This window comes from Mesoplodon bidens, assembly GCF_964165515.1.
Source record: "Mesoplodon bidens genome assembly, chromosome: 5".
In the NCBI taxonomy this organism is placed as follows: domain Eukaryota; kingdom Metazoa; phylum Chordata; class Mammalia; order Artiodactyla; family Ziphiidae; genus Mesoplodon; species Mesoplodon bidens.
In genome coordinates this window covers 55475482-55501546 of record NC_138161.1, presented here as the reverse complement: position 1 = coordinate 55501546, position 26065 = coordinate 55475482, and the positions used below count along the sequence as shown (strand labels likewise).

Here is a 26065-nt window from a genome sequence, read left to right as displayed (position 1 = left end):
GTATAAGAGCATTAGGAGCATCTTTTGTTCTAGTGAGGAGACTGGGTGGACTCCCAGAAGGACACTGGTCACCAGAAACACGCAGCCGTGATCAGAAGCTTGGAATCTTCAGCCCCACCCCCCCAATCTCCGGGTGGGGTGGGGGGAGCTGGAAATGGAGTTAATAACTGATTATGCCGACGTGATGAAGCCTCCATAAAAAGCCCCAAAATATGGGGTTCAGGGAGCTTCTAGGCTGGTGAACACATCCACATACCAGGAGGCTGATGCACCCAACTCCATGGGGACAGAGGTCCTATGCTCTGTACCCTCCCACATATCTTGTCCTATGTATCTCTTCATCTGACTGTTCATCCATATCCTTTAGTAAACTGATAAGCATCGTAAGTAAGTGTTTCCCTGAGTTCTGTGAGCTATTTGTGAAAATATTGAATCCAAGGGAGAGGAGGTCATGGGAACCTTCAATTTGTAGCCAAGTTGGACAGAAGCTGTGGGTACCCTGGAGACCTACTACTTGTGATCTGACTCTGAAGTTGGGGCTGGAGAGTAGTCTTATGGAAGTGGGCTCTTAGCCGGGGGGATCTGATGCTCTCTCCAGGTAGACAGTGTCAGAATTGAGTTAAACTGTAGGACACCCAGCTGGCATCGCAGAATTGCTTCGTGTGGGGAAAACCCACACATCTGGTGTCAGAAGTGTTGTGAGTGTGGTAGTAGTGTGAGGGTGAAGGAGAAATACAGGAGGAGGACTGGAGGTATTTTCAACCCACGGTTCAAAATGCGGTCCACAGACCAGCCACACCAACATCACCTGGGAGCTTATTAGAAATGCAGAGTCTCAACCTTCACTCCGAGGCTGCTGGACCAGAATCTGCATCTTAGCCCTGCCAGAGATGCATAACACTTGAAAGCAGTGAAGCACCGTTCTAGATACTAACAGCCACTTACACACACGGAAAATATGTCTCAGATCCTTCCAGACCTCACATGCGGCTGCTGTACAGGAAGAAAGAAGTCTTGGGGAACTCAAAGAGGACTAAAGAGAAAAGTGTTTAAGAGGAATACTGGGAATGTTCGAGGGGGAAAAAAAAAACTTCAAACTTCTCTGTTTTGCCAAAGATTGGCTCTGGGCACCAGCCTTTATAGTTGAAGCCAAGAGAAACATCATCCAAGTGTATAATTTCGAGTAGGAGCTGCGGGGTTTTCTCCAACTCCAGGGCTAGGCTGAGATCAGGAGCAGCCCAGGACCCCAGCTTTCCCATTGCTGATGGATTTCAGTCCCAGAAGAATTGCTTATGAAATAGATAACTGGCTTGGCAAGAATAAGACATATTCACTGTTGCTTTCCCTTTGAATGGAATCAGTGAATGTTCTGCCTCAAGATTAATTTCCAACCCCTGACAGCAATATTCAAGACATGAAGGTGGGGAGAGAAAATCCTCACTTTAGTAGGTAACAGTGATACAACGCAAGCTCCTTTCTGTTTAAAGCTCCTCATGCTAGGGCAGTTGGAGAGCTGCAGAATAGGAGGTAAGGGCGTGGCTTCCAAAACGATGATTTCATATTTGCAGAGGATGGATGAAGGTCAGCCGAACGTCTGAAAGTGAGACACATCTTTCTTCTGGGCACTTCCATTCCTAGGCGTGTTGTCCTGCTGATGAATTTCTCCCTGGGAAAGCACCAGATAACAGCATTGCAGGAAGGGGGGGTGATACCTGCACAGGTGGGTCTTTGCCGCGCCTGTCTGGCTCACCATGTCCCGTCAGAGAGAGAAGTGCAGCCACGCACGCGCCCCCTGCTCTGGATATGTACCACTGCCCTGGATGCTTTTCTTTTCTGCCCAGAGCATCAGTTTTGGTGACCCAGGAGATCCAGGGCTTGCAGCTAGGCACTGTGCTGTGGACACAGGGCCTCTGCTTGGCCAAACTACCGTGTGTGACAACAGAGAATTAGAAGTGGAATCGAGACAATGCGTCACTTGCCATTCTCAGAGCTCCGGAGACAGGCTGTTATTAATCAAGCCGGCCACATCCATCAGGCCCTTCCCATTTGGCCACGGCTCATAGTCACAGAGGCACAGCCAGGGTCTCCTGATAAATCAAATCCAACAGTTCTATGATAAGGATGACACAGGTGAATGGGGGACAAAAGTGTACAGTCTTAGCCATGTGTTCACAAAATTAAAAAAGCGGAGGAAGGAAATGTCTGCTTACTGCCAACCAAGTGCCAGAGACTTTCTTTCTTTCTTCCCTTCTTCCCTCCTTTCTTCCTTCCTTCCTTCCTTCCTTCCTTCCTTCCTTCCTTCCTTCCTCTCTCTCTTTCTCTCTCTCTCATCTCTTTCTCTCCCTCTCTCTCTCTATGTATAAATAATCTTACTAAACCTCCACCATAGCCCTGTGTAGAAGGAAGTCAGTTTTATCGCTGTGCTCAGTTGAGGAGACTGAAGCTCTGAGTAAGAAATGTGCCCAAAGTCACACAGTTTGTAGTAGTGAAGCTAGTATAGAAGTTCAGGTCTAGGATAGTGACAGAAATAATTAGAATAGAGAGGAAGATAAATAGTAAGGAACTGAGTCAGGGATATAGAGAAGATGAAAAGAGAAAGAAGAAAAAAGATAGGGAAAAAAGAATAAGAGGAAAAGGCCAGGAGCAGAAAGAAAACCGCCTTCACAGCCAAGTTCCTGCGCTGGGCTCCCAGCTTTGCCATATGCAGGCTGGTGACTTGGGACAAGTCCTATCACCACAGACTCTTCATCTGTGCAGTGAAGTCAGGGCCAGGCAGCCAGCTGTGTCACTGGTTTGTATTCAGGATCAAATGAGACTCTGCGGGAAGTTCTACATAACTGGACGTTTTGTAGAATGGAAGCTCTTCAGATGGCATTTAGAGGATGGATGAGGCTTGGAAGGTCAGGCCGCCAGGATAAAGGGAATGAGAACATCTACCAATGGTGAACAGAGATGTGAGGAACACCCGCCTCAGATGTGGAGTCAACTTGGATGACAACCTGCAAGGCTTGTTCAACACCAGAGGTGGAGGTGAGTCTGCTGACCCGGACATCTGCCCCAGGTGCAGATAGCCGCTCACCTTCCCACTGAGGTTTCAGACAGTGGAAACCCCTTCTCCCAAATCTGCGTGGGAATCAAGGGTAATTACCCCCTTTCTTCCTGGGCCAGGAGCATGTCATTGAGTTGTCATCATTCATGGCAGCCTGGGAAGACAGTGAGAAGTGAAACTGCGGTGAATTGGGGGGGTGGGGGGAGGATGGGTGGAGATTTGGGAGGAAGGAAACAGGAAGTTTGGATGCCATTCCCATGAAAAGGCTTCACATGACTCAATTCAGAAATCGAGGCTGGGGTACTGAAGAGGCATTTTTGTGAAATATGATCCAGGAAGAAGAAACCAGAGGGCAATAAGTTAGTTGGAAAACCTTCTCTTGCTTTTTTTGTTGAGAGCAGAAGGCCAGAAAAGAGAAAGGCTAATTTGGGCAGTTTCTTTGAGGTGAGGATGGTAAAGGAGGAGGCCAGGGAGCTCCTGGGGGTGCTACCCGGCCTGTCTATTAACGGTGCTCAACTAAAGATGACCACAAGGCTGTATTTGTGAGTATCCACCTCTTTGATATGTGCCTCAAGGTTTCTGACTTTTTTCTGTAGCACTGCCAGAAAGGTACTAGAGGAAGTTACTGCAGAATGAAGGAGACAAGGCCCAGATCCCAGGATGTGCTCCTGAGACGTGGAAGCAGACAGCTCCTCTTTGCATTGTCCCTCCTCCCCTGGGAGGGGGGTGAAGTGGGCTGAATGGTGCCCCCAAAGATATGACCACATCCTAATCCATGGAACCTGTCAGTATCACCTTATGCAGGAAATGGTTCTGGTGGAGAGGGTTAAGTTAAGGGCCTTGAGATGAGGAGATCATCCTGGATTATCCGGGTGGGCCCTAAATGCCATCACAAGTCTCCTTAAGAGAATGAGGCAGAGGGAGAGTAAATGGATGCACAGAAGAGAGGTCAGTGTGAAGACAGAGGTAGAGGTTAGAATCACGTGGCCTTATGAGAAGGAAGGTCTGGAGTCACCAAAACCTGCAGGAGGTGAGGATGGATTCACCCCTAGGGCCTCTGGAGGGAGCTCAGCCCTGCTGACGCCTCGATTTCAGACTTCTGGCCTCCAGACCGGTGAGAGAATACACTTCCATTGTTTTAAGTCACCAAGTTTGTGGCAATTTATTACAGCAACAATTAGAAACTAATGCAGGCTGTAATGGGAAAAATTACCCAGCGGCAGAAATACCTCCTAGTCTTCTGACTTCCCTCTTCAGGGAAAGTCCAAGACTGGGTCCATCTGCCAGAACAAAACAGCCGTGGAACCATATGCTAACACATATATATGGAATCTTTAAAAAAAAGAAAAAAAAATGGTCATGAAGAAGCTAGGGGCAGGACGGGAATAAAGACGCAGACTTACTAGAGAATGGACTTGAGGATATGGGGAGGGGGAAAGGTAAGCTGGGACAAAGTGAGAGAGTGGCATGGACATGTATACACTCCCAAACGTAAAATAGATAGCTAGTGGGAAGTAGCCGCATAGTACAGGGAGATCAGCTCGGTGCTTTGTGACCACCTGGAGGGGTGGGATAGGGAGGGTGGGAGGGAGATGCAAGAGGGAAGAGATGTGAGGATATATGTATACGTATAGCTGATTCACTTCGTTATAAAGCAGAAACTAACACACCACTGGAAAGCAATTATACTCCAATAAAGATGTTAAAAAAAATTTTTTAAAAACAGCCGTGGAATTGACCAGCACCCACTCTGTGCCGACCACCATGCAGAGTTTCAGAGGGAGGGCGACCACACAGCCACGCTCACCACAGGGGTGTTGGCTGAGAACAGGGGCCAGTGGCCAGAGGTGAATGCCACCCTTCTGGGGATGAGGGATGAAACATAAAACCAGAGGTGTATTTCCAGGATCTCATCAAATCCCCAGCAGGCCTGTGAGTTGGAAATGGAAGCTCGGAGTTCAGCCCAAGAGAAAAGTCACTCAGACCTGGGTTTGAAACCCAGCTCCCCCATTCAGTGACCATGTGACCTGTCCCCCTGACTCTGATTTTTTTATCTGTAAAACAGAACTTATGACACCTACAAGCTTTTTGGTGTGAGGTTTAAAGCCCTTCACAGAGCCCCCTGCTTCCTGAACAGCCTGGTAAATGGTTCTTGCTATTATCCCTCATAATCCCAGAGCTGCAAGACAGGCCTGTCTGACATGCGAGCCCGAGGATGTCTCATCCTGCAGAGATCAGCCTGTCTATGCGGAGGTGCTCATTTCAACTCCCCCCACAATACCGGTCTGTGTGACATGCTGCCTGCTATGCTCAGCACCTACCTCTCTGTGCTCCCCAAACCACAAGGGCTAGAAGCCTGTAAACTATATTTCTTAGACGCCCCTGCCAGCAGAGTTCCAATTTAGATGCTGCCCTTGGGAGGCTTTTGCATGAGAGCAGGAGGTAGAGAGAGAGATTCTTTTTCTGGCTCCAGCCCGGGAGGCAGCTGTCGGTCTAATACTTCCTGCAGGGCAGCGGCTGGTCCCCGCTGGCTTGAGAAGTGCAGCAGGGCTGTGAGTCCCGCGGGCTCAGAGGCAACTAGGTTCCTACAGGGCTACAGGGACTGACTGCAGTGCGGCATCTCTGGCTAGCACCACTTTCCCACCCCCAGTTTTGCTCCTTCCCTTCCGACAACTTGGAAACGTCACACCCTGTATTAAATCTCTCTCTGTTTGAAATACCTACAGTCACTTTCCTTTTTCTGACTGAATCCCTAACCAGTACATCAGTCCTCTACAGAGGCACAGGGGCCAAGGTATAGAGATCTTTGGGGGCCCAGAAGGCCGTCTTCACCAGGAAATACAACCTTGTATTTTCCATTAGAGAAAATCCTTAAAATGAAAATATACCCGGGAAAGCTATAATATTGGCTCAAACACCTACAGGGTATCATTGATTATATCAGAGTCTGTCTTTAGAGAAAGTTTTGTAAATGGGGAAGAGTGCAAAATGCAGTAGGGCAGAGAGAGGAAGCGGGGATGAAAGATGCGGAAACGAGAGAGAATCCCTCAAAGTGAGGAAAACGTATCAGTGGAGAAAAATACAGGTTTGCCCAGGCAGCAACTTATAGCTTGATTTTTTTTTCATTTTTAAAGTTGTGGTAAAATATACATAACAGAATTTACCATTTTAATTATTTTCAAGTGTACAGTTGAGTGGCACCAAGTACATTCACATTGTTATACAGCCACCACCACCATCCACCTCCAGAACTTTTACATCTTTCCAAACTGAAACTCCATATCTTTTCACAATAACTCTCCATTCCCCCTACCCCAGCCCCTAGCTACCATCATTCTACCTTCCGTGTCTATGAATTTGACTCCTCTAGGCATTTACCTTAGGTAAGTGGAATCCCACAATATTTGTTCTTTTGTGTCTGGCTTATGCCACTTATAGTGTCTTCAAGGTTCATCCATGTTGTAGTACGTGTGTCAGAATGCTGTTCCTTTTTAAGGCTGACTAATATTCCATTGTATGTAAATACGTACCACATTTTGTTTATTTCTCTGTCAATGGACACTTGGGTTGCTTCTACCTTGTGGCTATTGCAAATAATACTGCTATGAACATTGGTGTACAAATATCTGTTCAACCCTTGCTTTCAACTCTCTGGGGTAGAAAAATTCTACATAGAAGTAGAATTGTCGGATGACATAGTGATTCTAGATTTAATTTTTTGAAGAACCACCATATTGCTTTCCACAGTGCCTATATCATTTTACATTCCCACCAGCAGTGCACAAAGTTTCCAGTTTCTCTACATCCTCTCTAATACCTGTTATTTACTTTTTTTTCCAATAGTAGCCATCCTATTGGGTGTGAAGTGACAACTCATTTTGATTTGCATTTCCCTAATGATTAGTGATGAACATCTGTTCTTGTGCTTATTAGACATTTGTATATCTTCTTTGGAGAATGGAACTTGACTTTTTACAGGAATTTAAAAAAGGATAAAGAGACTTAAGTTTGTAGGAAGAAAAAAGATGTGACCCCTACCCCTCCTCATATGAGCTTCAGAGACTATGAAAAAAATGTTTTAAGTTTTTTTGGTGGGAATGTAAATTGATACAGACACTATGGAGAACAGTTTGGAGGTCCCTTAAAAAACTAAAAATAGAATTACCATATGACCCAGCAATCCCACTACTGGGCATATACCCTGAGAAAACCATAATTCAAAAAGAGTCATGTACCACAATGTTCATTGCAGCTCTATTTACAATAGCCAGGTCATGGAAACAGCCTAAATGCCCATCGACAGATGAATAATAAAGAAGATGTGGTACATATATACAATGGAATATTACTCAGCCATAAAAAGGAACGAAATGGGGTCATTTGTAGAGACGTGGATGGATCTAGAGACTGTCATACAGAGTGAAGTAAGTCAGAAAGAGAAAAACAAATATCATATATTAACGCATGTAAGTGGAACCTAGAAAAATGGTACAGATGAACTGCTTTGCAGGGCAGAAATAGAGACACAGATGTAGAGAACAAACATATGGACACCAAGGGAGGAAAGTGGTGGTGGTAAGATGAATTGGGAGATTGGGATTGACATTTATACACTAATATGTATAAAATGGATAACTAATAAGAACCTACTGTATAAAAAAATAAATAAAATAAAATTCAAAAAAAATGTGTCAGATCACATTCCTTATGTGTATTGGGTGCAAATGAATGCAGAATGAGACTTTTCTGCCTAGCCAAATAAAATTAATCAGAAAGCAGATTCCAGTATAAATTCAAACAAGTTGTGAAATAAAATGCATTAAAGCATGTCAATTTCTACTGAAGGATACATAAAATAGTAAAACTCCCCTTGTCATTCAAATTACGATTTATATGTGTCTGGGCTTCAGGAGATGGGAAGCTGCATTTTAGGTTCATGGGGTAGGGAGGAGGGGCAAATTTGAAGGGAACAGCAACTCAGTGAAAAGAATAAAAAGAACTGCTTCCTGGCTTCTCTCTTTCACACCACACTTGAGGCCCACACAAGTGATACTCAGAACTGTGCAGGAGAGAAAGTTCTCTGCAGGCAGAGGGAGGAAGATTTCCTGCTCACATTTGCTAAGGGTATTTGAAACGAGTGTGTGGGAGGGAGTCTGTCTTCAAACCTAGACACAAGAGAGGTCTTATTTGCTTTCATAATTCCTTTCCCCCTCCCTCCTCATATTTTCACTCTAAAGTGTGTGCAGATTTTTCAAGCATCTAGGACCTGATTCACCATCACTCTCTATAGCTTTAAGCATTGTACCATTCACAAAAGAATAGCAATGAAGTTAATTAATGGCCAAATTAATTGAAATCTCTATTGCATCAGATTTCTATCTCAATGTTTTTGGCAAAAAAAAAAAAAAATTTGACCAATGCTAACAGCTAATGAGTGGCTGATATGTAGCAAGATTCTCAGTACATGTGAATGAATGAACATTTGAAAACCTGAACCCCCATCACTTCTTCCCTGAATTGTTATAATTGCTTCCTAATCGCTCTCTCTTCTTGCATTCCACCTCGTTGCCATCCACCAGATGATGTAACTGGGAGTCACTTTTAACTCTCCCTTTCTCACTCTCCACTAGCCATCCACAACCAGGGGCTGTTGTATTGCCTTCTAGCTAAATCTGCACCATTTCTGCTCCTCTCCAAGCTCCCGGACACAGTTTAGTTGGGACCCTAATCAACTATCACCTGGGTATTTTAATAGTCTTCTAACTGTCCTCTTTTCCAAGAAAACTCTCTACATTCTAATACTTCCAGTAGAATTCCAACACAATGATCTTCCTTTCCAAATTGAATGACATCAGGAATACCATTTCTAGCTGCTTACATCACAGAAACTGGAAGCCTACATAACAAAAACAATAGGCATGAATACATGAAGAATATATGTGCAATGATGTTCATTGCATCATAATTTGTAATACCAAAAATTGAAAACAAACCAAGTATCAATCTATACAGGAATGGTTAAAGAAATTGTTTGTCTATAAATGGAAGACCATGTAACTATGACAAAGAAGTAAGGAGACCTACATGAATCGGCATGGAAAGATGTTCACGATAGTATTATCTTCAAAAGAAAAGTTGCATACAGACAGCAGCAGAATATATAGAAACAGAGCATTTTGTACAAAATGTATATGTGAATTGTGTAGGAAAGTTATCTTAGCAGGCCCAACTGTAATCCTTTGAAAGTCCTGCTTACAAGGTTGGCTGTTGGTGGGCATATAGGAACTTGGACTTCAGGAGAGTTCACACTATTCCCAACAGATAAGACGGGTCACTATGCCTTAACTCTTTGCTCAAACAAAGTGGTTTGTGCTCTAAGCACTTGCTTTCCTTCTGGGAGTCTGAAATTTTAGGATGTACTAGTTAAAGGCTGCCTATGTGACCAGCCCCCGTTAAAAACCCTGGACGACGCGTCTCTAAAGAGCTCCCCTGGTGGACACCATCTCACAACTCATTTCTGGGGAATTAAACAGGGCCTTTGAGACTGCACCAGGAGAGGACCCCAGGAAGCTTGTGCCCCGTTTCTCTCCGACTTTGTACCATGAACCTTCTGACTTTGTTGATCTTGCTCTACACATTTTCACTGTAATAAATCTTAGCCATGAGTACGACTATCCGCTGAGTCCTGTGAGTTCTCCTAACAAATCATAGAAGTTGGGTGTGGTCTTGGTGTTCCCCCAACTCATGAATACATAGCTTTATTTACATATACACAGGAAAATGTGTGGAATCACTGAGAATTTTTAATTCTTAGTAGTAGGTTGAAATAGTCATTTTACCTCTGACTATAGAATATTTTCAAAGCTATGGGAATACAGCTGAGTTGTTTTTTTGTTTTTTGCTTTTTCCGGTACGTGGGCCTCTCACCGCTGTGGCCCCTCCCTCTGCGGAGCACAGGCTCCGGACGCGCAGGCTCAGCGGCCACGGCTCACGGGCCCAGCCGCTCCGCGGCATGTGGGATCCTCCCGAACCGGGGCGCGAACCCACGTCCCCCGCATCAGCAGGCAGACTCCCAACCACTGCGCCACCAGGGAAGCCCAGCAGAGTTTTAATGTTGCGCGTCTTCAGTGATTTACTATGTTGTAATGACTGCTTACCTGTACACCCTCACATAATGATGAGTCCCCTGGGGGAGGGGTCCTGTCTCATTTTTTCAAACATCTACAGTGATTAATATAGACCTGGGACATGATGGGTGACAGAAATGATGATACTAATTGAATTTGAAAGAAAACTAAGCAGAAGGACATAGAGATGATTTAGAAATAACCTGAAAGGTAATATTTACATGCCGGATATCATTTTCTTTCATAGATTTTTCAGTACCTTTGACTTCCCAGCTTACTTCAAGCCTCCCCCATTTTCACCCCTCTTTGGAAGAGATAGGGAAAAGCCAAAAATATAGAACAACAACAACAAAAAGAGGTGAGATAGAGTTAGATGAGGTTAGAAAAATAACTACTATGTAAACATCCTCTTTCTTCAGCTCAGCCGGAGGCAAGCAGGTGGTCATTTCATTTAACATAGTTTATCCTCAAGAGGACAGTATGTGTTCTTTCTCAAAGAAATCTCTGTTAGCAGCTATATCAAAGGACATTGGGTATATAGTAGGAAGGGTATAAAGCAAATGCAGAAGTCTTTTAAATTTTCTATCTTTTTAATGTGCAGCTTTGTAAGACTGATTAAATACCTGAATAACTACAGGGTACCACTATGTGAAGAAAAGCTAAATCAAGTGTTTATTCACTGCTTTAGGCTATACTAATATAGAACGGTTGAGTTTTTTCATTTCACCTGATACATAAAAGTAAACCATCATAAATTCAAATTTTGACACCAAATTCTGAAGACTTGTCCGAGTACAGATTTTGAGGGGGTATAAGTAGTTAAAGAAACATATACAAACACTCAACAACTAAGTAAAAAGTGGGTTCGGTCCAAGACACTTTGTTTTGAGTTTTAAACTCTGACTTAACTTGGAGTCTATAATTCAAGCTGGCACTGAGTCAGTGTTTCCTAAATTTCTTCTTGTTTAATCATAGATGTACCATGTATTATATAGACAGCCACAAATTGAGATGACACAGAAATGCATACTTTACATATGTGTATGAATTTTTTTATCTCCATATAGCAGCCAACCTGCAAAATATTCCCACTTGAAATGAATATATTCTAGCAGTCAGGCTAGCCCTACCCAGGTTCTGAGACTAATTTAGAAGCATCCAAAACCATAATTTAAAAACCATTAAATTCCTCTCTCAGCTACTGCTACCAGGGGCTTCCAGACATAGCCTTGAATAAGTTTTTATCGTGGTGAAAGATCAGAACCTTGTTTTACATGCTGAAGCTTTGTGAAAAGGCGAATCCATCTATTCTGGTTACAGAAAGTCAGAGTTCACTTGACATTTTCATTACTAACAGTCATTTTTCAAAGTAAATTCATACTTCGGTTGGGTCTCAGTGGTCATAAATGGTTGTCAGAACTTGCCCAGTGTTCATCTAGATATTCCCTTGCGATAGACTTATTAGTGAGTGGACAGATTTCTTCCATAGGCCATAATATATAGCCCACATGTGGCCAAATACAAAATTGTGTGTGTGTGTGTGTGTGTGTGTATTACCGTGTCATATCTCAATGAACAGATAGCTTCTTTTTCTTAAAAAAAAGGTGGTGGGGTGGGGCAGTTGCCTGTGCAGATTTGGTCCAATTTCCCCCTTTTACATATAGGTTTAACTGATTAATGAGAAAAAAAGGCCTAAAGTCAACTACCTGGATTTAGAATTCAATGCAATGCGAAGCAATTGAACAATTAACTATTTGAGTAAAGCCCAAAGGCAGTGAGCCAGGCCTGTATTCGAGAGAAGAGTGTTCCAGGCAAAGGAAGTAACAAGCACAAAGGCCCTGTGTCTGGAGTGGAATGAGTCACAGGAGAGGAGCAGACGAGTTGTCCAGAGAAATCCCAGGTCACCCACCGAATCTCATAGGGCCTTGCAGCCACTGTAAAGACTGGCTGTCCTCCAGGGAAGGTTGTGTAGCCACAGAACCAGCCCCAAACTGGCCTTATCCTGTTTCTAACAAGACACTGAGTTGTTTTTCAGAGACAACTGATCAAAACCACAAGTCATGCATGCGAAACACGTGCAGAGGAGAAAATTTTGACCTCCACACCCAGAACCAAAGTCTCTCCCCTCCACGGAACCAAAGGACTGGGACATAACTGGAACCTGAACACAGGAACCCTTTCAAAAGTGAAGGTTCTGTTGTCCAGGAAGATCCGGTGCTGATGCCCCTTTACCATCCTCATCTCCAATGGCCAGGCTCCAAAGCCCTCCAACCTACACCTGCCCCACCGGCGCTTCAGCATCCCAGCCCTCCTCCCCTAACTCATAAAGATGTGACTGAACCCCTGATCAGGGAGACTGATTTGAGTCCTGCCTCCTGTCTCCTTGCTCATCGATCTCGCAATGAAGCTTTTTCTTTTCTCAAAAGCCGGCGCCACAGCATTGGCTTCTACGCACGTCACATCCAGCAGAGAGCGAACCCTTTGCTCAGTGACAGTGGAAAGCTGTTGGAGGGAATGTACTCAGCAAAGGAGTGACCCAACCTGGCTTAACTTTGGCAGCATCACTTTGCTGTGCTGATTAGACCACAGAGCAGCAAAGGCGGAAGAAGGGAGGTGTCAGGAGCTTTGAAAGAGACCATGGTGTCTTGGAGCAGGGTGGAAGCAGTAGGGATGGCAAGAAATAGTCGGACTCTGGATGTATTTTGAAGGTAGAACCTTCAGGATTTGCAGGCTGGTGGAATAAGGGATGAGGAGGCAGAGGCAACGTCAAAGTTTCGGTCATGAGCAGCTGGAAGAATGAAGCTGCCATTATTAGGTCTTCTCCATCTAATTTCTTCATTTTCCTGGAGTGATGAAGATACAGCCTCAGTGGACAGATGGGCTGACAGCCTTTCTCAGCCGCAGGCAATTCCTGGGGTGTGTCTGGGGACTGAGCTAGGCATGCCCAAGCTGCAGTCAATCTGAGCCCAGGCCTGCATTGCAGGGAGGCACCGAGCGGGGGGAGGGGGCCAGGAGTCTTTTTATCTGAGGGGCTGAGGCATTTCCCAGAAGAGAACTTTCCGCATGGGAAAAGAAAGTAAGAGTCATCAGACCGATGACAAACAGTCCTCAGTAACAGAAGGGGAGGGGAAGTTCCAGAATCAGCGGGTACCGCTGATGCCAAGATTCTTCCCCAGACCAGGGCTCCACTGACCTCTGTCTGGGTCCCAGACAGAGCGAGAGCCAGAGTGAGAGATGAGAATAACATCTGACAGAGAGCAGCTTCCACTGAAATCTCTGTAGGGCCCCCGGGCTGAGCTGTACCCAGTTGGGGCCCTAGGTCAGAGGGTCTCCCTGGCCTGTGCCTCTTCTTCCTTACCACCCCACAGGGCTGGCCCAAGGCCACCCAGTAGAAGAAAAATAAGTCATACTGGGACCATTGTAAGTGAATGCAGGGCACCCCTGGGCACTCATTTGGGCTTAAGAATTATACCAATGAAGCACAAAATGTGTGAGTCTTCAATGAAGCGGTGATTTCTTAAGCAACGAAAGGTCAGCACGCCCTACAGAGGTTGCTGGAGACCCTGCCCCTCCCACTCAGACCTTGGAAGACACTTGGCAGCCTACCCTCAGCTGGGATGGCCCCAGGAATGGCCAGGGTGGCCGTTACTAGGGACGACATTTTAGGACCAAAAGGATAGTGGAGATCCATACCAAAAGCAGGGACCTTCAAAAGGCTAAAACCCTGAGATCAAAATGTTTCTAACTTTTTTTTTTAATTGGAATAAAAAGGTTTTGGGGGTTTTTTAAACATCTTTATTGGAGTGTAATTGCTTTACAATGGTATGTTAGTTTCTGCTTTATAACAAAGTGAATCAGCTATACATATACATATGTTCCCATATCTCTTCCCTCTTTTGTCTCCCTCCCTCCCACCCTCCCTATCCCACCCCTCTAGGTGGTCACAAAGCACCGAGCTGATCTCCCTGTGCTATGAGGCTGCTTCCCACTAGCTATCTATTTTACATTTGGTAGTGTATATATGTCCATGCCACTCTCTCACTTTGTCCCAGCTTACCTTTCCCCCTCCCCATATCCTCAAGTCCATTCTCTACTAGGTCTGTGTCTTTATTCCCATCTTACCCCTAGGCTCTTCATGACCTTTTTTTTTTTCTTAGATTCCATATATATGTGTTAGCATACATTATTTGCTTTTCTCTTTCTGACTTACTTCACTCTGTACGACAGACTCCAGGTCCATCCACCTCACTACAAAAAACTCAATTTCGTTTCTTTTTAGGGTTGAGTAATATTCCATTGTATATATGTGCCACATCTTCTTTATCCATTCATCTGTTGAGGGACACCTAGGTTGCTTCCATGTCCTGGCTATTGCAAATAGAGCTGCAATGAACATTCTGGTACATGACTCCCTCTGAATTATGGTTTTCTCAGGGTATATGCCCAGTAGTGGGATTCCTGGGTCACATGGCAGTTCTATTTGTAGTTTTTTAAGGAACCTCCATACTGTTCTCCATAGTGGCTGTATCAATCTACATTCCCACCAACAGTGCAAGAGTGTTACATTTTCTCCACACCCTCTCCAGCATTTATTGTTTCTAGATTTTTTGATGATGGCCATTCTGACCAGTGTGAGATGATATCTCATTGTACTTTTAATTTGCATTTCTCTAATGATTAATGATGTCGAGCATTCTTTCATGTGTTTGCTGGCAATCTATATATCTAATTTGGAGAAATGTCTATTTAGGTCTTCTGCCGATTTTTGGATTGGGTTTTTTGTTTTTTTGTTATTGAGCTGCATGAGCTGCTTGTAAATTTTGGAGATTAATCCTTTGTCAGTTGCTTCATTTGCAAATATTTTCTCCCATTCTGATGGTTGTCTTTTCGTCTTGTTTATGGTTCCCTTTGCTGTGCAAAAGCTTTGAAGTTTCATTAGGTCCCATTTGTTTATTTTTGTTTTTATTTCCATTTCTCTAGGAGGTGGGTCAAAAAGGATCTTGCTGTGATTTATGTCATGGAGTGTTCTGCCTATGTTTTCCTCTAAGAGTTTTATACTTTCTGGCCTTCCATTTAGGTCTTTAATCCATTTTGAGTTTATTTTTGTGTATGGTGTTAGGGAGTGTTCTAATTTCATACTTTTACATGTCCCTGTCCAGTTTTCCCAGCACCACTTACTGAAGAGGCTGTCCTTTCTCCACTGTATATTCTTGCCTCCTTTATCAGAGACAAGGTGACCATATGTGCGTGGGTTTATCTCTGGGCTTTCTATCCTGTTCCATTGATCTATATTTCTGTTTTTGTGCCAGTACCACACTGTCTTGATTATTATAGCTTTGTAGTATAGTCTGAAGTCAGGGAGCCTAATTCCTCCAGCTACGTTTTTCGTTCTCAAGATTGCTTTGGCTATTCGGGGTCTTTTGTGTTTCCATACAAATTGTGAAATTTTTTGTTCTAGTTCTGTGAAAAATGCCAGTGGTAGTTTAATAGGGATTGCATTGAATCTGTAGATTGCTTTGGGTAGTAGAGTCATTTTCACAATGTTGATTCTTCCAATCCAAGAACATGGTATATCTCTCCATCTATTTGTATCATCTTTAATTTCTTTCATCACTGTCTTATAATTTTCTGCATACAGGTCTTTTGTCTGCTTAGGTAGGTTTATTCCTAGATATTTTATTCTTTTTGTTGCAGTGGTAAATGGGAGTGTTTTCTTAATTTCACTTTCAGATTTTTCATCATTAGTGTATAAGAATGCCAGAGATTTCTGTGCATTAACTTTGTATCCTGCTACTTTACCAAATTCATTGATTAGCTCTAGTAGTTTTCTGGTAGCATCTTTAGGATTCTCTATGTATAGTATCAGGTCATCTGCAAACAGTGACAGCTTTACTTCTTCTTTTCCGATTTGGATTCCTTTTATTTCTTTTTCTTCTCTGATTGCTGTGGCTAAAACTTCCAAAACTATGTTGAATAAGAGTGGTGAGAGTGGGCAACCTTGTCTTTTTCCTGATCTTAGTGGAAATGGTTTCAGTTTTTCACCATTGAAGACTATGTTGGCTGTGGGTTTGTCATATATGGCCTTTATTATGTTGAGGAAAGTTCCCTCTATGCCTACTTTCTGCAGGGTTTTTATCATAAATGAGTGTTGAATTTTGTTGAAAGCTTTCTCTGCATCTATTGAGATGATCATATGGTTTTTCTCCTTCCATTTTTTAATATGGTGTATCACATTGATTGATTTGCATATACTGAAGAATCCTCGTATTCCTGGAATAAACCCCATTTGATCATGGTGTATGATACTTTCAATGTGCTGTTGGATTCTGTATGCTAGTATTTTGTTGAGGATTTTTACACCTATGTTTATCTGTGATATTGGTCTGTAGTTTTCTTTCTTTGTGACATCTTTGTCTGGTTTTGGTATCAGGGTGATGGTGGCCTCGTTGAATGAGTTTGGGAGTGTTCCTCCCTCTGCTATATTTTGGAAGAGTTTGACAAGGATAGGTGTTAGCTCTTCTCTAAATGTTTGGTAGAATTTGCCTGTGAAGTCATCTGGTCCTGGACTTTTGTTTGTTGGAAGATTTTTAATCACAGTTTCGATTTCAGTGCTTGTGATTGGTCTGTTCATATTTTCTATTTCTTCCTGGTTCAGTCTCGGTAGGTTGTGCATTTCTAAGAATTTGTCCATTTCTTCCAGGTAGTCCATTTTATTGGCATAGAGTTGCTTGTAGTAATCTCTCATGATCCTTTGTATTTCTGCAGTGTCAGTTGTTACTTCTCCTTTTTCGTTTCTAATTCTGTTGATTTGAGTCTTCTCCCTTTTTTTCTTAATGAGTCTGGCTAATGGTTTATCAATTTTGTTTATCTTCTCAAAGAACCAGCTTTTAGTTTTATTGATCTTTTCTATCGTTTCCTTCATTTCTTTTTCATTTACTTCTGATCTGATTTTTATGATTTCTTTCCTTCTGCTAACTTTGGGGGTTTTTTGTCCTTTTTTCTCTAATTGCTTTAGGTGCAAGGTTAGGTTGTTTATTCGAGATGTTTCCTGTTTCTTAAGGTAGGATTGTATTGCTATAAACTTCCCTCTTAGAAATGCTTTTGCTGCATCCCATAGGTTTTGGGTCATCGTGTCTCCACTGTCATTTGTTTCTAGGTATTTTTTGATTTCCTCTTTCATTTCTTCAGTGATCACTTCATTATTAAGTAGTGTATTGTTTAGCCTCCATGTGTTTGTAATTTGTACAGATCCTTTCCTGTAATTGATATCTAGTCTCATAGCGTTGTTGTTGGAAAAGATACTTGATATCAATTTTCTTAAATTTACCAAGGCTAGATTTGTGACCCAAGATATGATCTATCCTGGAGAATGTTCCATGAGCACTTGAAAAAAATGTGTATTCTGTTGTTTTTGGATGGAATGTCCTATAAATATCAATTAAGTCCATCTTGCTTAATGTATCATTTAAAGCTTGTGTTTCCTTATTTATTTTCATTTTGGATGATCTGTCCATTGGTGAAAGTGGGGTGTTAAAGTCCCCTACTATGAGTGTGTTACTGTCGATTTCCCCTTTTATGGCTGTTAGTATTTGCCTTATGTATTGAGGTGCTCCTATATTGGGTGCATAAATATTTACAATTTTTATAACTTCTTCTTGAATCGATCCCTTGATCATTATGTAGTGTCCTTCTTTGTTTCTTGTAATAGTCTTTATTTTAAAGTCTATTTTGTCTGATATGAGAATTGCTACTCCAGCTTTCTTTTGGTTTCCATTTGCATGGAATATCTTTTTCCATCCCCTCACTTTCAGTCTGTCTGTGGCCCTCGGTCTGAAGTGGGTCTCTTGTAGACAGCATATATACGGGTTTGTTTTCGTAGCCATTCAGCCAGTCTGTGTCTTTTGGTGGGAGCATTTAATCCATTTACATTTAAGGTAGTTATCAATATGTATGTTCCTATTCCCATTTTCTTAATTGTTTTGGGTTTGTTATTGTAGGTCTTTTCCTTCTCTTGTGTTTCTTGCCTAGAGAAGCTCCTTTATCATTTGTTGTAAAGCTGGTTTGGTGATGCTGAACTCTCTCAGCTTTTGCTTGTCTGTAAAGTTTTAAATTTCTACATCAAATCTGAATGAGATCCTTGCTGGGTAGAGTAATCTTGGTTGTAGGTTTTTCTCCGTCATCACTTTAAATATGTCCTGCCAGTCCCTTCTGGCTTGCAGAGTTTCTGCTGAAAGATCAGCTGTTAACCTTATGGGGATTCCCTTGTGTGTTATTTGTTGTTTTCCCCTTGCTGCTTTTAATATGTTTTCTTTGTATTTAATTTTTGATAGTTTGATTAATATGTGTCTTGGCATGTTTCTCCTTGGATTTATCCTGTATGGGCCTCTCTGTGCTTCCTGGACTTGATTACCTATTTCATTTCCCATATTAGGGAAGTTTTAAACTATAATCTCGTCAAATATTTTCTCAGTCCCTTTCTTTTTCTCTTCTTCTTCTGGGACCCCTATAATTCGAGTGTTGGTGTGTTTAATGTTGTCCCAGAGGTCTCTGAGACTGTCCTCTGTTCTTTTCATTCTTTTTTCTTTCTTCTGCTCTGCAGTAGTTATTTCCACTATTTTATCTTCCAGGTCACTTACCTGTTCTTCTGCCTCAGTTATTCTGCTATTGATCCCCTCTAGAGTATTTTTAATTTCATTTATTGTATTGTTCATCATTGCTTGCTTCCTCTTTAGTTCTTCTAGGTCCTTGTTAACTGTTTCTTGCATTTTCTCTATTCTATTTCCACGATTTTGGATCATCTTTACTATCATTATTCTGAATTCTTTTTCAGGTAGACTGCCTATTTCCTCTTCATTTGTTAGGTCTGGTGGGTTTTGACCTTGCTCCTTCATCTGCTGTGTGTTTTTCTATCTTTTCATTTTGCTTATCTTACTGTGTTTGGGGTCTCCTTTTCTCAGGCTGCAGGTTCGTAGTTCCCATTGTTTTTGGTGTCTGTCCCCAGTGGCTAAGGTTGGTTCAGTGGGTTGTGTAGATTTCCTGGTGGAGGGGACTAGTGCCTGCGTTCTGGTGGATGAGATTGGATCTTGTCTTTCTGGTGGGCAGGTCCATGTCTGGTGGTGTGTTTTGGGGTGTCTGTGGCCTTGTTATGATTTTAGGCAGCCTCTCTGCTAATGGATGGGGCTGTGTTCTTGTCTTGCTAGTTGTTTGGCATAGGGTGTCCAGCACTGTTGGTTGCTGGTCATTGAGTGAAGCTGGGTGCTGGTGTTGAGATGGAGATCTCTGGGAGATTTTCGCCGTTTGATATTACGTGGAGCTGGGAGGTCTCTTGTGGACCAGTGTCCTGAAGCTGGCTCTCCCACCTCAGAGGCACAGCACTGACTCCTGGCTGGAGCACCAAGAGCCTTTCATCCACAAGGTTCAGAATAAAAGAGATAAAAAATGAAAGAAAGAAAGAAAGAAAGAAAGAAAGAAAGAAAGAAAGAGGATAAAATAAAATAAAGTTATTAAAATAAAAAAGAAAAAGTAATTATTAAGAAAAAAAATTTTTATGTAAAGAAAAGAAAATGGTCGGACAGAACCCTGGGACAAATGGTGAAAGCAAAGCTATACAGACAAAATCTCACACAGAAGCATACACATACACACTCACAAAAAGAGGAAAAGGGGAAAAAATAATATATCTTGCTCCCAAAGTCCACCTCCTCAATTTGGGATGATTCGTTGTCTACTCAGGTATTCCACAGATGCAGGGTACATCAAGCTGACTGTGGAGATTTGATCCACTGCTCCTGAGGCTGCTGGGAGAAATCTCCCTTTCTCTTCTTTGTTCTCACAGCTCCCGGGGTTCAGCTTTGGATTTGGCCCCACCTCTGCGTGTAGGTCGCCGGAGAGCTTTTGTTCTTTGCTCAGACAGGACGGGGTTAAAGGAGCAGCTGATTCGGGGACTCTGGCTCACTCAGGCCGCGGGGAGGGAGGGGTACGGATGCGGGGTGAGCCTGCGGCGGCAGAGGCCGGTGTGACGTTGCACCAGCCTGAGGCACACCGTGTGTTCTCCCGGGGAAGTTGTCTCTGGATCGCGGGACCCTGACAATGGTGGGCTGCACAGGCTCCCGGGAGGGGCAGTGTGGAGAGTGACCTGTGCTCGCACACAGGCTTCTTGGTGGTGGCAGCAGCAGCCTTAGCGTCCCACGCCCGTCTCTGGGGTCCGTGCTTTTAGCTGCGGCTCCCGCCCGTCTCTGGAGCTCCTTAAAGCGGCGCTTTTAATCCCCTCTCCTCGTGCACCAGGTAACAAAGAGGGAAGAAAATGTCTCTTGCCTCTTCAGCAGCTCCAGACTTTTTCCCAGACTCCCTCCCGGCTAGCGGTGGCGCACTAACCCCCTGCAGGCTATGTTCACGCCACCAACCCCAGTCCTCTCCCTTTGCCCCGACAGAAGCCTGAGCCTCAGCTCCCAGCCCCGCCCGCCCCGGCGGGTGAGCAGACAAGCATCTCAGGCTGGTGAGTGCTGGTCGGCACCAGTCCGCCAGGTCCTCCACGCGGGAATCTCTCCGCTTTGCCCTCCGCACCCCTGTGGCTGCGCTCTCCTCCGTGGCTGCGAAGCTCCCCCCTCCCTCCGCCACCCGCAGTCTCCACCCGCAAAGGGGCTTCCTAGTGTGTGGAAACCTTTCCTGCTTCACGGCTCCCTCCCACTGGTGCAGGTCCCTTCCCTATTCTTTTGTCTCTGTTTTTTCTTTTTTCTTTTGCCCTACCCAGGTACGTGGGGAGTTTCTTGCCTTTTTGGGAGGTCTGAGGTCTTCTGCCAGCGTTCAGTAGGTGTTCTGTAGGGGTTGTTCCACGTGTAGATGTATTTCTGGTGTATCTGTGGGGAGGAAGGTGATCTCCGCGTCTTACTCTCCCTCCATCTTCTCAAAATCCTCTTCTGTGGTTCTTGAGGTTATCAAACTGTGACCTTCTCTCTGAAATGAAGACTGCTTCATCAGGTAGTTAATATTTTCCATTTGTTGGGGGTTTTAGTTCTGCAGAAGAGCTCAGAGATATTTTTATGTGTATCCCTTGAGGCAGAACCAGGATCCTGTCCTAAGGCTGCACTATTGTTTCTTGGCTGCTCCTCCCTTGTCTCTGCATCCCCTCCCTTCCCTGATTAACAATTGTTTGAACCTGCCCTTTGGAACTCAGGGAAGGTGATGGAGGCTGAAGACTATTTCTTGTAAATAAGAAACGAGGGACACAGAAAGGCTTCCATGCCCAGGAGTCCCATAGGGTACTGCTTGGTTTCAAGATGATAGCAGAGAAGAACATTAACTAAAACAACTCAAATGCTTACTTAAAAATGTCTGTCAGTCTTTGATTCCAACATAGAGAAAAGACAGCATGAACATACATACAGAAAAGAAGTAGCCATTATCCGTGGATCAAGGTGGTGGGACCCCCCCCACCCTGGTTGGGGCTTCTGGTCATCATTCCCCACGCTATGGCCACGCCCACTTGAGTGTTTGCAAGTCAAAATAGGGCACTCCAATGGGAGGCAAACTTATGGGCCACTTCTCATGGCAGAATTATGTCACCATTAACTGTTGCCTGCCCAAGAACCTGTAGCTACATAAGACCTGGCATGTTACCTAGAGGAGGCTCCTTCCTTATTAAAAATAAATAGCTCAAGCCCCAATGTAGAGGGAGACAGCACAACGACCTGGTCAGACATAGGTTCCTTTCTTTTCTTTCCCTTCATCTTTCCTTTTGTTTATCCAAACTAGAAAAACAAGGAAAAGAAGTAGTGTGACAAGCACACAACTTAGGCTATAAGCTACTGCATTTATTCTTGGTTTGTTCTCACTTGACTTTAGGGAAAAAATCTATTTACTGTGGAGAAAATTTAAGAATTCTCACTTTCCATTCTGATGTTCAAATCCAAGGCAGACATTAATCATTCTACAAAAGAAAAAGGATTACCAAATAGTATAATCCTATTTTCATTTAAACAGATTTCTTTTAAGTGTCTGGGAGGCTATATGCAAAACATTAAATATCTGTGGTGAATTACAGGTAGTTTTTTTTTTTTTTTTTTTTTTTTTTTTTTTCTTTTTGCGGTATGCGGGCCTCTCACTGTTGTGGCCTCTCCCGTTGCGGAGCACAGGCTCCGGACGCGCAGGCCCAGCGGCCATGGCTCACGGGCCCAGCCGCTCCGCGGCATATGGGATCCTCCCAGACCGGGGCACGAACCCGTATCCCCTGCATCGGCAGGCGGACTCTCAACCACTGCGCCACCAGGGAGGCCCATACAGGTAGTTTTTATTGACTTTTATTTATTTATTAATTTTTTTGCTAACTCATTTTTCTAAATTTTCTGTAATAAACCTGAATTACATTTATAAACTGAGAAAAAAATTAAAAATAGATACATTGAATTTAGTTCTCAAGTCTATTAGGCAGGCTTTTTAATTTAGCAAGCAAGAGACTCATATAGGTTACCTTCAGTGCTGAGTGCTTTTCCTTCCACAGGAAGAAGGACAGTTATCAATCTGAACCCAGACTTTCTTCTCAGGGAGACACGCTCTCTGGGATGTAGAGCGTGTCTCCCTGAGAATTAGTTCAGTTAAACAGTAAAATCTTCAGAGAGCTGCAGCCCAGGAATATGATTGATGTTATGACTCAGAATTTATCATAGATCTATAATGTTTCAACAGTAGGGAAATTTTTTTCAGGTTGTGTTCAGGCTTGTCAGTTGCTCCATGCTGGCCATTGAAGGAGGAAGTATCCAAACCTTTCACATATTGGGAAATTCAGAGAGAGTTGAAGCCCCAAGACAGAGAGAATGTTTCGTAATTAATATAAAAATTCCCAGGATTAAGGAAATGACCATTTTGAAACAGACTGCTATCTAAGTGAAAAATATAAGCGGACTGGCAGAAGATAATCAGGGTGACACTCCCTAAGAAAGAACGGGGACAGAGATACTTTACAACTTCTTAGGAGGAAGGACTGGATTTTAATGTCAGAACCTCACTGTGTCTTTTATGTTGAATGGTCCATAACTAGGTCCCCAGTAAGGGTTTAGATTCTACACAAACTGAAACTTCCAGGATGCCTAGTGGGCCTGTGAGCAAACTTCAAGCAGTTGTTGACATGGGGGACCATGGATCTTCATGGCATGGAAAATGACTGGACATTTTGAGGATGACCTCTGAATGCTGGATCTTAAAATCCCCAAGCCAGAGGAAAACAAAGGTTACCTTTCAACACCCTCCTCTCCTCTGGCCTGGGCAGTTTTCAGGGTGGGGCAAAGTTCTCTCTAAGCAGAGGTGGGAGAGTTGCCCTTAGAGCTCCCTATGGCTGATGCAACGCCAGCCCTGGCTAGACCAGTTCTGTAAGTTACAGGGAATGAGGGTTGTAAAACAAAGAGCAGATGATAATAACAGTAATAAGAAGGAAACACACAAATGAAAATTCCTACAGCCCCAGTCAGTATAGTTGTGAAACCTGAAAGTATCCTTTGGAGGGCTATTTCTCCCCTTTCACTTCAAAAGAGAAGTTTGGACTGGGAAGGAGAAAAGGCAATGAATGGTAACACATTGGGGATCCAGAGAGAATTTGTAAGGAAACAGGCGGTAGAGGAAAATGGGGCCCTGCGGGCTCTGCAGGGGCTTCTGCAGCAATGAGCTGAGGGACTTCTTCCGCTGGCCAGTAGTATAGTGGGCAGTAGTGAACATGTCACTTCTGTCACTGTCACTTGTGTGACATGCTGCAGGTCTACCCTGGAATGAAAGGGGGCAGTTAGAGAAGGATGAAGATCCCAGAGCTGTATCTGGGGACAAACAAGAGGTTTGCTCTTCTATTTCTCTTAGAAAGACTGAATTGTGTCGCCTGGGCAAACACACTTTCAGCCAGTGGCTTTGATATTCTCAAATGATATATTCTGTTGATACTCATAAATTATACAATAAAATAAGTCCTTCGTGTATTGTTAGACATTTTAGCTAGGTGTATCTAAATGAACGTTTCTGTGAGCTTTCTAGTGCACACTTTCAAATCAGGGTGTTGGGAAGTTAAAGTAGTATCACCTTTAGGAAAACAATTTAACAATATACAACTCATGAATTTTAAAGGTACTTTTACTCTTTGTCCAGTTACTCCATTTTTGGAAATAATAATTAATGCAAAGATCCTTGGGTGAAGATGTTTATTATCATGTTACTTACAAAAGTCAAAAAACTTCTATCAGTCTAAATCCTCAAAAATTAGAAATTGGTTAAGTAAATTGTGAAGATCCACACTATGGATGTAATGGAAATACTAAAATGATTGTTATAAAGTGTTTTTTATGTCACTGGGCTATGTCTATGACATAATTTTAAGAGGGAAAAAACAAGCTACTAAACTTTAATATGCAGTATAAACTCCAGCTATATAAAATATGCATTATGCATAGAAATAGGAAATAGATGAAAAATTATCTGAGTGTTAAGATTATGTTTGAGTTTTATTCCTTCTTTTTTCCCTTTTTTAGATTTTATGTTCCAAGTTTCTACATAAGCAAGTCATTAAGTTGTAATTTAAAAAAAAAGAATTGCATATGTGTGTGGGCACACATGCTTGTATTTTCCTAGTGTGCACATGTGCGGGCACACATGCACTTGGTACTTTGATAGGAAAGCAGCTTGCTCTTGCACAGTGGTTGTCACTTATGTTACAAACTCAATATTCTTTTTTTTTACGTCTTAAATTTATTTATTTATTTATACTCTGGCCATGCTGGGTCTTCCTTTTTGCGCGCGGGCTTTCTCTAGTTGCAGCGAGCAGGGGCTACTCTTCATTGCAGTGCACGGGCTTCTCACTGTGGTGACTACTCTTGTTGTGGAACACGGGCTCTATGTGCGCAGTCTTCAGTAGTTGTGGCTCACGGGCTCTGGCGTGCAGGCTCAGTTGTGGTGCACGGGCTTAGTTGTTCCGTGGCATGTGGGATCTTCCCAGACCAGGGCTTGAACCCGTGTCCCCTGCATTGGCAGACGAATTCTTAACCACTGTGCCACCAGGGACATCCTGATAAGCTCAATATTCTTATTGCTTTTCCTTTTCTATCTTGAATAAGAGTTGCAGGTCTATTTGCACACACACACACACACACACATATACACATATCCCATATATACAACACACTTGAACACAAACGCACCCACAAACATGACTAAAATCTTTCTGGACAGAGGCCTGAGATCAAATAGGATGGAATATATAAAACTCCCTCTCTAAAAGTCTTCCGTCTCCCTTCCTCTTCCTCCCTCCCTCTTTTACTTTCCTCCTGGTGAGCACTCTTCCACTCCATGTTGCCTGAAGAGAGAATGAGAAAGACAGGTATGGGGGAGGGCACAGCGAGGCCAGCAGATTGCCTTGGCAGCACTTGAGGGTAGTCAGCACGCAACGAGCCAGAACACTGCTTAGATGGCGTCCAGGCTGTGCTGGAGCGGCAGAGAACTTGGATTCAATGAGACAGGCCATTTGGAGCCCCAGTAGTCTCTTCAGCAGGGATCATCCACATTCCAGAGAACACTAACCGTAAGGAAGGCCCAGGTACAAGGTGCAGGCCCAGCGGCCAGATTGTCCTCATGTCCAGAGTGCCAGGAAACTCAAGGCTGGCTCAGAGTGATTCTCTTTCTGTGGGTCGAGGGGGGCTATTTCCTCTCCCCTTTCCCAATATACCGGCTTTGTGTAAAACAGAGGCCACAGACTCAAATGCCTCAAGATTCAGCTGTTATGTAAGTGAGGCAGGCCAAGTGTGATGAAACACAGAGTGACAGAGACTGCAGCCTACCAGGAACATTTGCTCTCTGTAGTGGTCCTGCATACTTTCCTGCCAGCACTTTTGCTCAGTGGGTATGAGACCAAGAGTTGTAGGTC

The 26065-nt window shown here is 43.4% G+C and overlaps 1 long non-coding RNA gene across 1 annotated transcript in view; it reads left to right on the top strand.

Annotated features, from left to right (window-relative positions):
- The first annotated feature begins 3146 nt into the window (after window positions 1-3146).
- The window catches only part of LOC308618212, a 37624-nt gene continuing 14705 nt past the window's right edge, over window positions 3147-26065 (top strand). Inside the window, exon 1 of the long non-coding RNA XR_014015975.1 lies at window positions 3147-3591. This is a non-coding gene — a long non-coding RNA (uncharacterized lncRNA). The remainder of the gene's footprint in view (window positions 3592-26065) is intronic.